General features: G+C 39.8%; 1 long non-coding RNA gene across 1 annotated transcript in view; it reads right to left on the bottom strand.

Moving 5' to 3' along the window:
- Nucleotides 1–6,257: 6,257 nt before the first annotated feature.
- The window catches only part of LOC120371442, an 81,875-nt gene continuing 77,164 nt past the window's right edge, over nucleotides 6,258–10,968 (bottom strand). The window contains exons 5-6 of the long non-coding RNA XR_005584353.1: nucleotides 6,926–7,002; nucleotides 6,258–6,353 (exon numbers count right to left, since the gene is read on the bottom strand). This is a non-coding gene — a long non-coding RNA (uncharacterized LOC120371442). The remainder of the gene's footprint in view (nucleotides 6,354–6,925; nucleotides 7,003–10,968) is intronic.

The raw sequence follows: 10,968 nt of genomic DNA, 5'->3' as shown, positions 1-10,968 counted from the left end.
ATGCCGAATCTCTACTTTGTTGCATCTGTTTTACAGCATTGTGACACCATTATTTCAGTGGAGTCACACAGATGTAAAATTGTGTAGAGGAGAAGAGATTTAAGTCCATTGTTTTCTTAATGTATTATCATCTTCTTTACTGTATAGATTTCCTTACTTCCAATTCACAGCTTCCTTACTTCCAATTCAAAGCTTTCTACTAATCTTCTAAGTCTGTCCCATTTCTTTACTTCTTCTTAGAGCTACTAGAGGGTAAAAAAAATAACATTTATGGCTTGTCTGCACTTGTTTGGAATTTATTTCATGGCCATTACAGGAGACATGTATGAGGTGCAAGAAGGTGGGAATTCCTGCTTAGAATCATAGAAGATTCGGGTTGGAAGAGACCTCAGGAGGTCTTCTAGTCCAACCCCCTGCTCAAAGCAGGACCAACACCAACTAAATCATCCCAGCCAAGGCTTTGTCAAGCTGGGCCTTAAAAACCTCTAAGGATGGAGATTCCACCAACTCCCTAGGTAACCCATTCCAGTAGTTCACCACCCTCCTAGTGAAATAGTTTTTCCTCTATCTAACTTAGACCTCCCCCACTTCAAATTGAGACCATTGTGCCATGTTCTGTCATCTGCCATCACTGAGAACAGCTGAGCTCCATCCTCTTTGGAACCCCCCTTCAGGTAGTTAAAGGCTGCTATCAAATCTCCCCTCACTCTTCTTTTCTGCAGACTAAATAAGACCAGTTTCTTCAGCCCCTCCTCATAAGTCATGTGCCCCAAATCCCCTAATCATTTTGTTGCCCTCCACTGGACTCGCTCCAATTTGTTCACATCCTTTCTGTAGTGGGGGATTCAAAACTGGATGCAATACTCCAGATGTGGCCTCACCAGTGCCAAATAGAGGGGAATAATCACTTCCCTTGATCTGCTAGCAATGCTCCTACTAATGCAGCCCAATATGCTGTTAGCCTTCTTGGCAACAAGGGCACACTGGTCACGCATATCCAGCTTCTTGTCCACTGTAATCCCCAGGTCCTTTTCTGCAGAACTGCTGCTTAGCCAGTCTGTAGCAGTGCATGGGATTCTTTCATCCTAAATGCAGGACTCTGCACTTGTCCTTGTTGAATCTCATCATATTTCTTTTGGCCCAATCCTCTAATTTGTCTAGGTCACTCTGGACGTTATCCCTGTTCTCCAGTATATCTACTTCTCCCCCGCCAGCTTAGTGTCATCTGTGACATGCTTCATGTCATATGCTTAGGCATATAGGGACAGTAGAGTTACTCCATTACAAATTTTATTTTATTTTATTACAATATTGTATTACTGCCCTGGACAAGAACTTTCTCCATAAGACAATGTGGTGGCCCTGTGCACAGCTCCAATTTAGAGAATGTGCACAATGCACTGCCAAGCTGCTTGAAAATGATGTTAGTGCTTTGAGAGTATGTTGTATTGTATGACTTCAGTGACCAGCTGATTGGGACCCTGACCATGGAACAAGCATTCCCCTCTTGTATTTAAGTCTGAGTGTTGACAGACTGATTTTTACCTGGGGAGAAACTGTTCCACTCTCATGACAAACTGAGACCTGCAAAAGTGAAGTTAAGGCAGCTTCAAAGAAAGACAGGAGCATTGTACGTGATATGGGACAATAAGAGCCAAGCTCTGCCATCATAGTGATACAGCCACAGAAACAAGAAGGAAAATTTTAAGCCCCAGGAAAAGGAGAGAGGGTGAAAAGTAGGTATTGGTTTTTGCTGTTGGTCTCATGAAAACTTGTAGTATCTAAACCTGCTTTGCCAATGGTGTCTATGTAGTACAATGAGGCATTTAGTAGTATCACTCTGCTGTGTATTTTGTCTGGTGGATGAAGTGGCTTATTCACACTAGAAAACTGGTATACATTTTACCTGTGGAGCGTAGACAGTGCAATGTAGTAAGAATCAGAGTACATCAGGCTCAGCACTAAGCCCCCTTTTGTTCATGTTGGTTCTTGATGCCCTTACAGAAAACATCCAGGGAGTAGCACCTGGTGCATCTTTTTGCGATGATGTAGTGCTTGTGGGGGGCAGGAAAAGAGGAACTGGAAGAAGACTTAGAGCGATGGATATGTGTACTTGAAAGAAATGGCATGAAAATCAACAGGAATAAAACAAAGTATATGGTTTGTAGATTTGATGATACCCTGCAGGAAAACAATGAGACTGTAAGTCTGGGGGGCCCACCACTACCAAAGGAACAGAAGTTCAAGTATGTAGGTTTGATAGCACAGGAAAATGGTGCAATTCAATGACAAACACATAAGTAGAACAGGAAAGGCATGGGCTAAATGGGGAGAAGTGAGCACAGTGATTGGCAACAGGAGAATGCCTATCACATTGAGCAGTAAGATCTATAAGATAGTAATCAGGCATGGCTCCAAATGTTGGGCACTGAGAAAGAGACAGGAGCAGATCTTACATACAATGGAAATGAGGATGTTAAGATGGATGTGTGGAGTTACAAGGATGGACCACGTTTAGAATGAATGAATTAGGGGAAGTATGAAGGGGGTACCAGTTATTATAGCAAAGATGAGGGAGTCCAGGCTTAGATAGTTTGGGCATGTGAAAAAAAGACCAGAAGAACATATAGGAAACAGGGTGTTAAATTTAGAAGTGAAGCGTAGAAGAAGGGTTGGAAAACCCCAAACTAGATGGATAAATGTCATACAAAGAGATTTAATTAGCTGTGGAATTTCTGAGGAACTGCTTCAAGACAGACTGGAATGAAGAAGAAGGACTTGAAGAGCCAACCCCATATAGATGGGAATAAGGCTAAAAGAAGAAGAGAGTAGCGCAATATAACTACTGTCTTTCAGTGCTCTGAGGTAATGAGAGCTCAGATTAACTATTAGATTATGCTTGCTTGATACATCTCTATGATTCACAGTTATGAACTGAATCAATTGAAGTTCTTTGGGGTATACACCAATAAAGAGGAATCAGACAAAGTTGTTCTCTAACGCCTGTGTTGTTTACCCTCTTTATTGAATTTCTGGCACACACAAAAAGTCAGAATAGTAGCATAATAGAGATTACAATTGATAAAATGGAACAGAAATTGTGCTGTGTGTGGACAACATGATACTCATGGTTATCAATCCAATACAATCTATGACTTATATTCTGAAATAAATTAATGAATACAGTGATATGTCAGGCAATAAAATTAATTATACAAAATCTCAACTATTAAATATAGGGCTGGAGGAAGCTATGATTAAACAGCTGCAAGATTCATTTGAATTTGTGTGGTCTAAACAAATGAAGTAACTAAGGAGTCAGTATTTCTCCTAATCACAACTCTCTATATGAAATTATTTTTCCTCTTATTATTTAAAAAGTGGGAAATGTTTTGTTGTATTGAAAAAAAACAACCCACCTACATTTGTCGTGGGTTGGCCATTTAGCTGTGGTAAAAATGAATTGGTTACCAAAAATTAATTTCCTATTTCAGGCCGTACCTATATGGATAGATCCATCAATGGCTATAAGCCAAGATGGTCAGGGACGCAACCCCATGTTCTGGGTGATCCTAAACCTCTGACTGCCAGAAGCTGGGACTGGACAAGAGACAATGGATCACTTGATAATTGCCCTGTTCTGTTAATTCTCTCTGAAGCATCTGGCAGTGTCTACTGTGGGAAGACAGGATATTGGGCTAGATGGATCATAGGGCTGACCCAGGATGGCCATTCTTTATGTTTTTATTCTTGTGATACCAAAAAGAACTCTAGAAGAAATTCTAACAGGAATTGTTTAATTTATATGGGACAATAACTTGCCAAGAGGAAATATGAAAATTCTCTGGAAGGAGGATTTGCAGTACCAAATTTACTAAAATATTATTGGGCAGCTCATTTGAGGGAGGAAATCGAACAACAGGATTTTAAATATTAATTTTGTGCATTAATATTTTACATCAAAGACTTACCCAATACAAAAGGGAAACAATCCAGGTTTCATACTGACAATTCAGATATGGAATTTGTCTCAGATAAGGGATAGCCCCTTCCCTTTCCGACCTGTACCCATCAGAAAAAATGCAGAATTTTAGTAGGGGTTATCTAATTGAATATATAACATATGGGAGAAAAGAGGACATCCATCCATCAGCCAGCTAGTCCACAATGATAAAATTATGGGAATTAATACCATCAAAGAAATTGTGGGGAATACTAATATATCAGTTTGGATTTTTTTGTAACGGAAGCATTTTGCCAAAGGCTACATAGGAAGGCCAAGTTTCAGGAGACCATTAACAAGGATAGAAACACTAGTTATAGGAAAATCACATGAAAGGGCCTGATTTCCATATGGTATAACCAATTGTTACTGCTTGATCTAGAAAATACGACTCCCACTATGGAAAAATGGGAAAAGGATCTCAAACCAAATATTTGGAACAAAAGGAAGATATCTGGAGAAAGACCAAAATCTCCTCTGTTTGTGTAACCATTAAGGAAAATTATTAAAAAATACATTATCAATGTTACCTCACTCCTTTTAAGTAAGGAAAATATATATATAAAAAGAGTCATAAATGCTAGAGAGGCTGTTCAGGAATAGGAACCTTTCTGTTTGTGTGGTGGGAGTGCCTGAAGAGAATAGTTTTTGGAGGAAAAATCACAAACAGATTTTTCAAGATACTTAAGATTAGGCTAACTACGGAACCTCTGGGGATTCCATTAGGTCACAGTCCAAAGGAGGTTATTAACTTGGGAAAAGACCCATTGATAATGCAGCTACTACTAGCAGCCAGATGTATGATAGCTCATTTTTGGAAAAGAACAGATTCAGCCTCCCCACAACAGTAGAGTCATGGAGAAATAAATTATGAGAGATCCCTTCAACGGAGAAAATGACAGACAGTTTATATTGGGAGCAAGTAGATTTTATAATTTATATTTTCCATTTTTTAATGTGAACATAATAAATACACAGACAAGGATAAAAGTTTGACCAAAATGAGTCTTTCAAAGGCGACAAATACAAGTTATGAATGAGATTTGTAAATATTTGTATGGAAAGTTCATATATGTTAATGACCAAATAAAAAGATAAAAAGCAATAAAAACAGTGCTGCTATCTGTGAGCCAGATCCTTAGCTGGTGTAAATTGGTATAGCTCCATGGCTCATTTTATGAGCCTGTTCTTCCATCATAAATGTGCACATCTATCGTTAAAGTGATAGAGTTACAAGTGTAAGACTGCAGGAGAAAAACTCCTAAATATGGATCTCATCTCTACTTTTCCTTTAATACCCTGAGATATGACATAGAATGACTGAGGCTGTCATTCATCTGCAATATACTGCAGCCACCAACCAGCCCAGCATATTGTCACCTGCAGGTTTCTAAAGGGGAGACATCAGTACTTAATTTGGTTCTATCAGCAGCTTTATGCATAAAGTAAAAATACATAAAGATGTTAAAACAGTACAGCAGAAGCTAAGACACCTGCCTCTGTCAGTTAGGAAAGCAGATGCAAAGGAGCTGGAAGCTTTTACCCAAATGGGAATAGTTGAAAGAGTTGATGCATCTGAATAGATTTGCCTATAGGAGATACCATGAATAAATTGGCTGGAATTCAAATGTATGCTAATTTGTGTGATCCTAACAAAGCTGCTGTGGTTGATAGTCACCTCTTGCCACTGACTGAGGACATTCTGTCTGAATTTAAAGAGCTATGTAATATATTCACCACTGGATTTAAAGAATTTTTATAAGCTTTTGGTGTACATAGGGTGGATAGTAGAGACCTCACTACATTTTGAGGGACTGCCTTGCTTCTGCTGTGTACTGCACAAACTCAGCTCAATGTTTCAATGAATGTCAGCAATATAATTAGTACTGCCATGAAAACAATCATGTATCTCTGATGCAACTATCCACAGAGTAGGACAGCTGGACACTAAATAGTCCAGGTGAAAACTTTGACAGGAAAATTGCTGTCAAAATGCTATTTCTGTTCATCCATTTTCACTTTTGTTTGGGTTGTTTGGGCCTTGTTGCTGCATTGTTTGCACAATATCCTCATGTACAGTGTCAAAATATATGGCTACATACTGTTTTGTGATTTCGAAACTGCAGCAGAGTAACTTCTTCACAACACGTGTTCCACAACAAACTGTAACTTGTTCTGAATTTGTATATTAGAAATTCTCCTTCAGCCAAATCCTAGTGTGAAGGAGGTCAGTGGCAAAGCTACCATTATCTTCAGTGGGATCATGCTTTGCCCCAACTTCACATGGCTTCATGATATCACAGGAGAAATCTGCTTCTCAGATAATTTGCTTCTGAAAACGGTCATCATGCTGAAAGGAAAGATATTTTGTAGGGACAGGTTCTGATATCCTTACACATGTTGATTAGCACCTTAATGGTATCCAAATCTCACCCTTAGTAACCAAGTAAAGTCAAAGTCTTCTCCAGTTTCACAAACTTGAATTCTATTTATCAGCATTTTATTATTATTGCTTCTACAATCTTGCAGCAATTTATCTGGTATTGTAATTATTGTTCTAGGGCAGTGGCTCTCAACCTTTACAGACTACTGTACCTCTTTCAGGAGTCTGATTTGTTTTGCATACACCAAAGTTTCACCTCACTTAAAAACTACTTGCTTACAAAAGCAGCCATAAAAATACACAAGCACCACTGCGCACTATTACTGAAAAATTGCTTACTTTCTCATTTTTACCATATAATTATACAATAAATCAATTGGAGTATAAATATTGTACTTGCATTTCAGTGTATAGTATATAGAGCAGCATAAACAAGTCATTGTCTGTATGAAATTTTAGTTTGTACTTTTTATGTAGCCTGTTGTAAAACTAGGCAAATATCTAAATGAGCTGATGTACCCCGGAAGAGCTCTGCGTACCCTTGGTTGAGATTCACTGTTCTAAGGCATTAGGAAAGATCATCCACAAGCTGGTCCTGCTCCTAAGTTCCTCTGTCCTATAATTAATGTTAAAGAAGATTATGAAAGAAATATTTCTCTATGCAAAATAAAGAACTGAGTTAGTTCCTTTACTTTGGAATGTGCTGATATATCTTATATGAATACATACAGCTACCACTGTCTCTTGTCAGATTACAATTTTGTCATTCCTGGTGTAACTCTATTTGCCAGGTGACAGATCTGTGGAGGATTGATAAGGGTTGGGAATGAGTAAGTGGAAGGTACAACAGATCCCTGCCACAGGGGCATAGTGGGAGATAACTCTCAACCACTGTAACCAGGCATGCAGGCTGCTTTGGCACTGCTATAGGATGCCAACCAAGCCCTTAGGTCAATTCTTGACAAATAAGGGCTTGTTTACACCTACAGCGGTGCAGCTGCAGCGCTTAGTGAAATTCTACCTATGCCAACAGGAGAGCTTCTCCTATCAGCATAGGTACTCCATCTCCCTGAGCTTCTCCCATTGACATTGGGGGTTAAGAAACTACATTTCTCAGGGGGGTGGATTTTCCACATCCCTGAGCAATGTAGTTATTCTGACACAAGTTCTTCATGTAGACCCAGCCTAAGGGTGGAGTTTCTACTATCTCCATTTTACGTGTAAATCCTTCAGCTGTAGCATACCAGGCATGTACCTACTTCAGCCCCCATAGCGTGGGTGCTCACCTAGAATGCTCTGCAGAACAGGATCATGAAGAGTGGACAGTTGAAACCAGAGCTGATACGTTGACCAAGTATGGTGCAAAAACTCACAGAATATATAAGGTAATGGAAGTCTCTGGTTCTGAGTAAAGGGTCTGCTTGGGTCAGTTTACGTAAGCAGCTACAAGAGAGAGAACATGGTAACTAGGCAGAAGGAGATGAGTTTCCACTCACCCTTGTCATTATAAACGACTGTGTGTCTCTAGGGGACAGACCAGCCCAACAGATTCCTTGTCCTGGGAATGATAGATTGCTCTATGAGCCCCAAACCTGTCGTGCATGAAAATGCTGTAGGGTCTTTGCCATTTTGTGGGCATCCCAAACCACTTCTGGCTCTAGCTGATAAAACTGTCAACAATGCTGCACTCCACACTGAGAATATGGTGGGCTGGGAATAGGTAGTATAGCCAAAGCTGTCCAGAACCAAGGCTCACACCACTTATATGCTTGAGAGGACTTGGATGACTTGCAATTGATAATGGAATCACTGTCTGGCTGTCAGACTACAACATGACTCTTTTTTTTTTTTTTTTAAATCCTTCAAGGATAAAATAGCAACTCCTGTGTTTCTCTGTCCTGGGGCCTGATTTTAGGCCCGTTCAAGCCAATGTGAAACATTCAATTGACATCAGTGGGGTTTGGATTAGGCCCACATGAGGAGTGTTTTTTCAGACATTGCATCTTGAGGCATATGAGAAGCTGAAGAAACATGAAGGTGGCAAAGCTGGCATGTGCACAGTGAGCAGGAGCTCCCGTAGAGGAACACAAGGTCTTTTTTTACTTTTCATTTGAACAAGAAAATGGATGCAAAAAATGAAATCTAGGGTTAAAACAATTGCAAGGAGATACATAAGAGAGCAGTCAATGTCAGGTCTGATCTGATCAAAGTCATTTTGAAGAGTTCACTCTTATTTTACGATGCACATAACCTCTTGAGCAATTCTTCCCTTGCCAATGCCTGCGAGTATCCTATTTTTATTTCTCACTCTGAGCAGTGGGCAGTAGAATTAAAATATGATACGCAAGCAAACAAATGGCAACTTTAGTGATTAAACATAAGGACACTAAAAGATCTATGATTATGAAACTGAATTTGGGAGTGGGGAGCAAAGTAAGAGGGTAACAAATGCGCCAGGACTAAAAGTTAGCTGGAAGCTTAAATTGATGCTAACTGCTGGACAAGAAATCCCCCTTGAGAATCTCTCAGGAAAACACACATAATATTTTTATATAGTTTTCAAGCCTAAGTAAAAAATCTTAACAACAGGGCGTTAAAAGAAAATTAAGCTTAAAAATGACACAGATAATTTCACTTTGCCAATGTAGTTAGGCTGGATCGAAAGGAACCCTTCCCTGAAAATAAGAGAGAATTTTTTAGCAGTGGGACTCAGTTTGTTCATTCTTATTCTTTACATCTCAGCTGGTAAAAGAAACACATCAAGTCTCATCTTACCAGGAGAGGGCACTTGTGGTACTATTTCTGCTGTGATGATACAATGCAATGTGAGCAAAGGAAATTTGGGATGGTCTTTTACATTGCAGCAGCATTGTTTCTTTTGGAAAATGTATATTCATTATGAATCAGAATAATTTTAAAGGACAACCTGGCAGGGGTGAAGAACTAATTAATAAACATGGATGACTGGCATAATAAGAAAGAATTTCTACGTTACCTGGTCCTTCAGAATCTATAAGTTCTTAATATATTGAGTCTGTCAGTTAAGGCACAGAAATTATCTCAGACAGCAGCTTTTCAAATGGTGTGTTTGATGTCACACAGTCCCTAAAGCCTCATTTGATCTTTTATGACATAGAATGTTCTCCATTCTTGTATTTTGAAATATAAGGCTTAATTCTTATTTCTTTTGAAATTTAAGGCCAAATACTGGGCCCCTATGCAAATCCTGTATACAAGCATTTTGCTTGAGGGACGGACCAACATGAACTTGACCTCCAACCCAAGATACAAGGCTCAGAATATTTGCAGAATCAATCATAGCATCAGCTGTGACAGCCCATAATGGCTTCAGCCTTCTATGAAGTACTCCATCACCACAGTGAGGTTTGTGGCCAGTAACTCTGTGCTGGTTATAGATGCGTGGGCTATGCCTCAAGCAAACCTCTGTCCATTTACAGAGTTGAGAGTGAATTTTAAACTACATGCACTCGGAGTCCGGTGTGTATAATTTTCATCATTAACTAGAACATCACCCATACTGTTTATAATACCAAAAATAAAGAAAATTGAGTTCTGTTATGCTTACCAGCCCCAACTGTGAGCTGCCCCTCCTGAGTGGTGCACTTTAAGAGGCACTGCCCACATGGGAAGGATGGAGCAAAGGTAGCTTTAAGCCACATTTCTACCTTGAGAATGCTGGGCCCGTATAATGGCCTCTCTGGTTCCTAGTGTAAATTTACCACAATCTCTGGGTTGACCTTCCCTCAATTGCCTATGGAATGCAGACAGCTTTGACCACACTCCCCCCTACTCTTGTCACATACCTATACCAGGTTTGGAACGCTGTGTGATCAGCTAAGATGCCCAGGGAAACCCCCTTATACTGGTTTCAGAGTGGTAGCCGTGTTAGTCTGTATCAGAAAAAAAACCGAGGAGTCCTTATGGCACCTTAGAGACTAACAAATTTATTTGGGCATAAGCTTTCATGGGCTAGAACCCACTTCATCAGATGCATGGAGTGGAAAATACAGGAGCAGGTATAAATACATGAAAAGATGGGAATTGCCTTACCAAGTGTGAGGTCAGTCTAACGAGACAATTCAATTAACAGTAGGATAAACAAGGGAGGACTGCAGAACTGGAATTAATTTGCAAACTGGACAGCATCAAATTAGGCCTGAATAAAGGCTGGGAGTGATTGGGTCATTACAAAACCTAAACCTAATTTCCCCCATACTAATTTCCCCCTACGGTGTTACTCACACCTTCTTGTCAACTGTTTGAAATGGGCCACTCTCATTACCACTACAAAAGTTATCTGACCTCACACTTGGTAAGGAAACTCCCATCTTTTCATGTATTTATACCTGCTCCTGTATTTTCCACTCCATGCATTTGATGAAGTGGGTTCTAGCCCAGGAAAGCTTATGCTCAAATAAATTTGTTAATCTCTAAGGTGCCAGAAGGACTCCTCGTTGTTTCTCCTTACACTAGGGAATTCCCAGCTGGGAAGGATCAGGCTGGGTTCTAGCCCCTTCACACTGTCTTGGGTCTATCATCTGGATTTCCTATAGTGCATGTG

The sequence above is a fragment of the Mauremys reevesii genome, linkage group 9 (genome assembly GCF_016161935.1).
Source record: "Mauremys reevesii isolate NIE-2019 linkage group 9, ASM1616193v1, whole genome shotgun sequence".
NCBI classification, from domain to species: Eukaryota; Metazoa; Chordata; order Testudines; family Geoemydidae; genus Mauremys; species Mauremys reevesii.
Note: the sequence above shows the minus strand (reverse complement) of the source record. Positions and strands in the feature narration are given on the sequence as shown.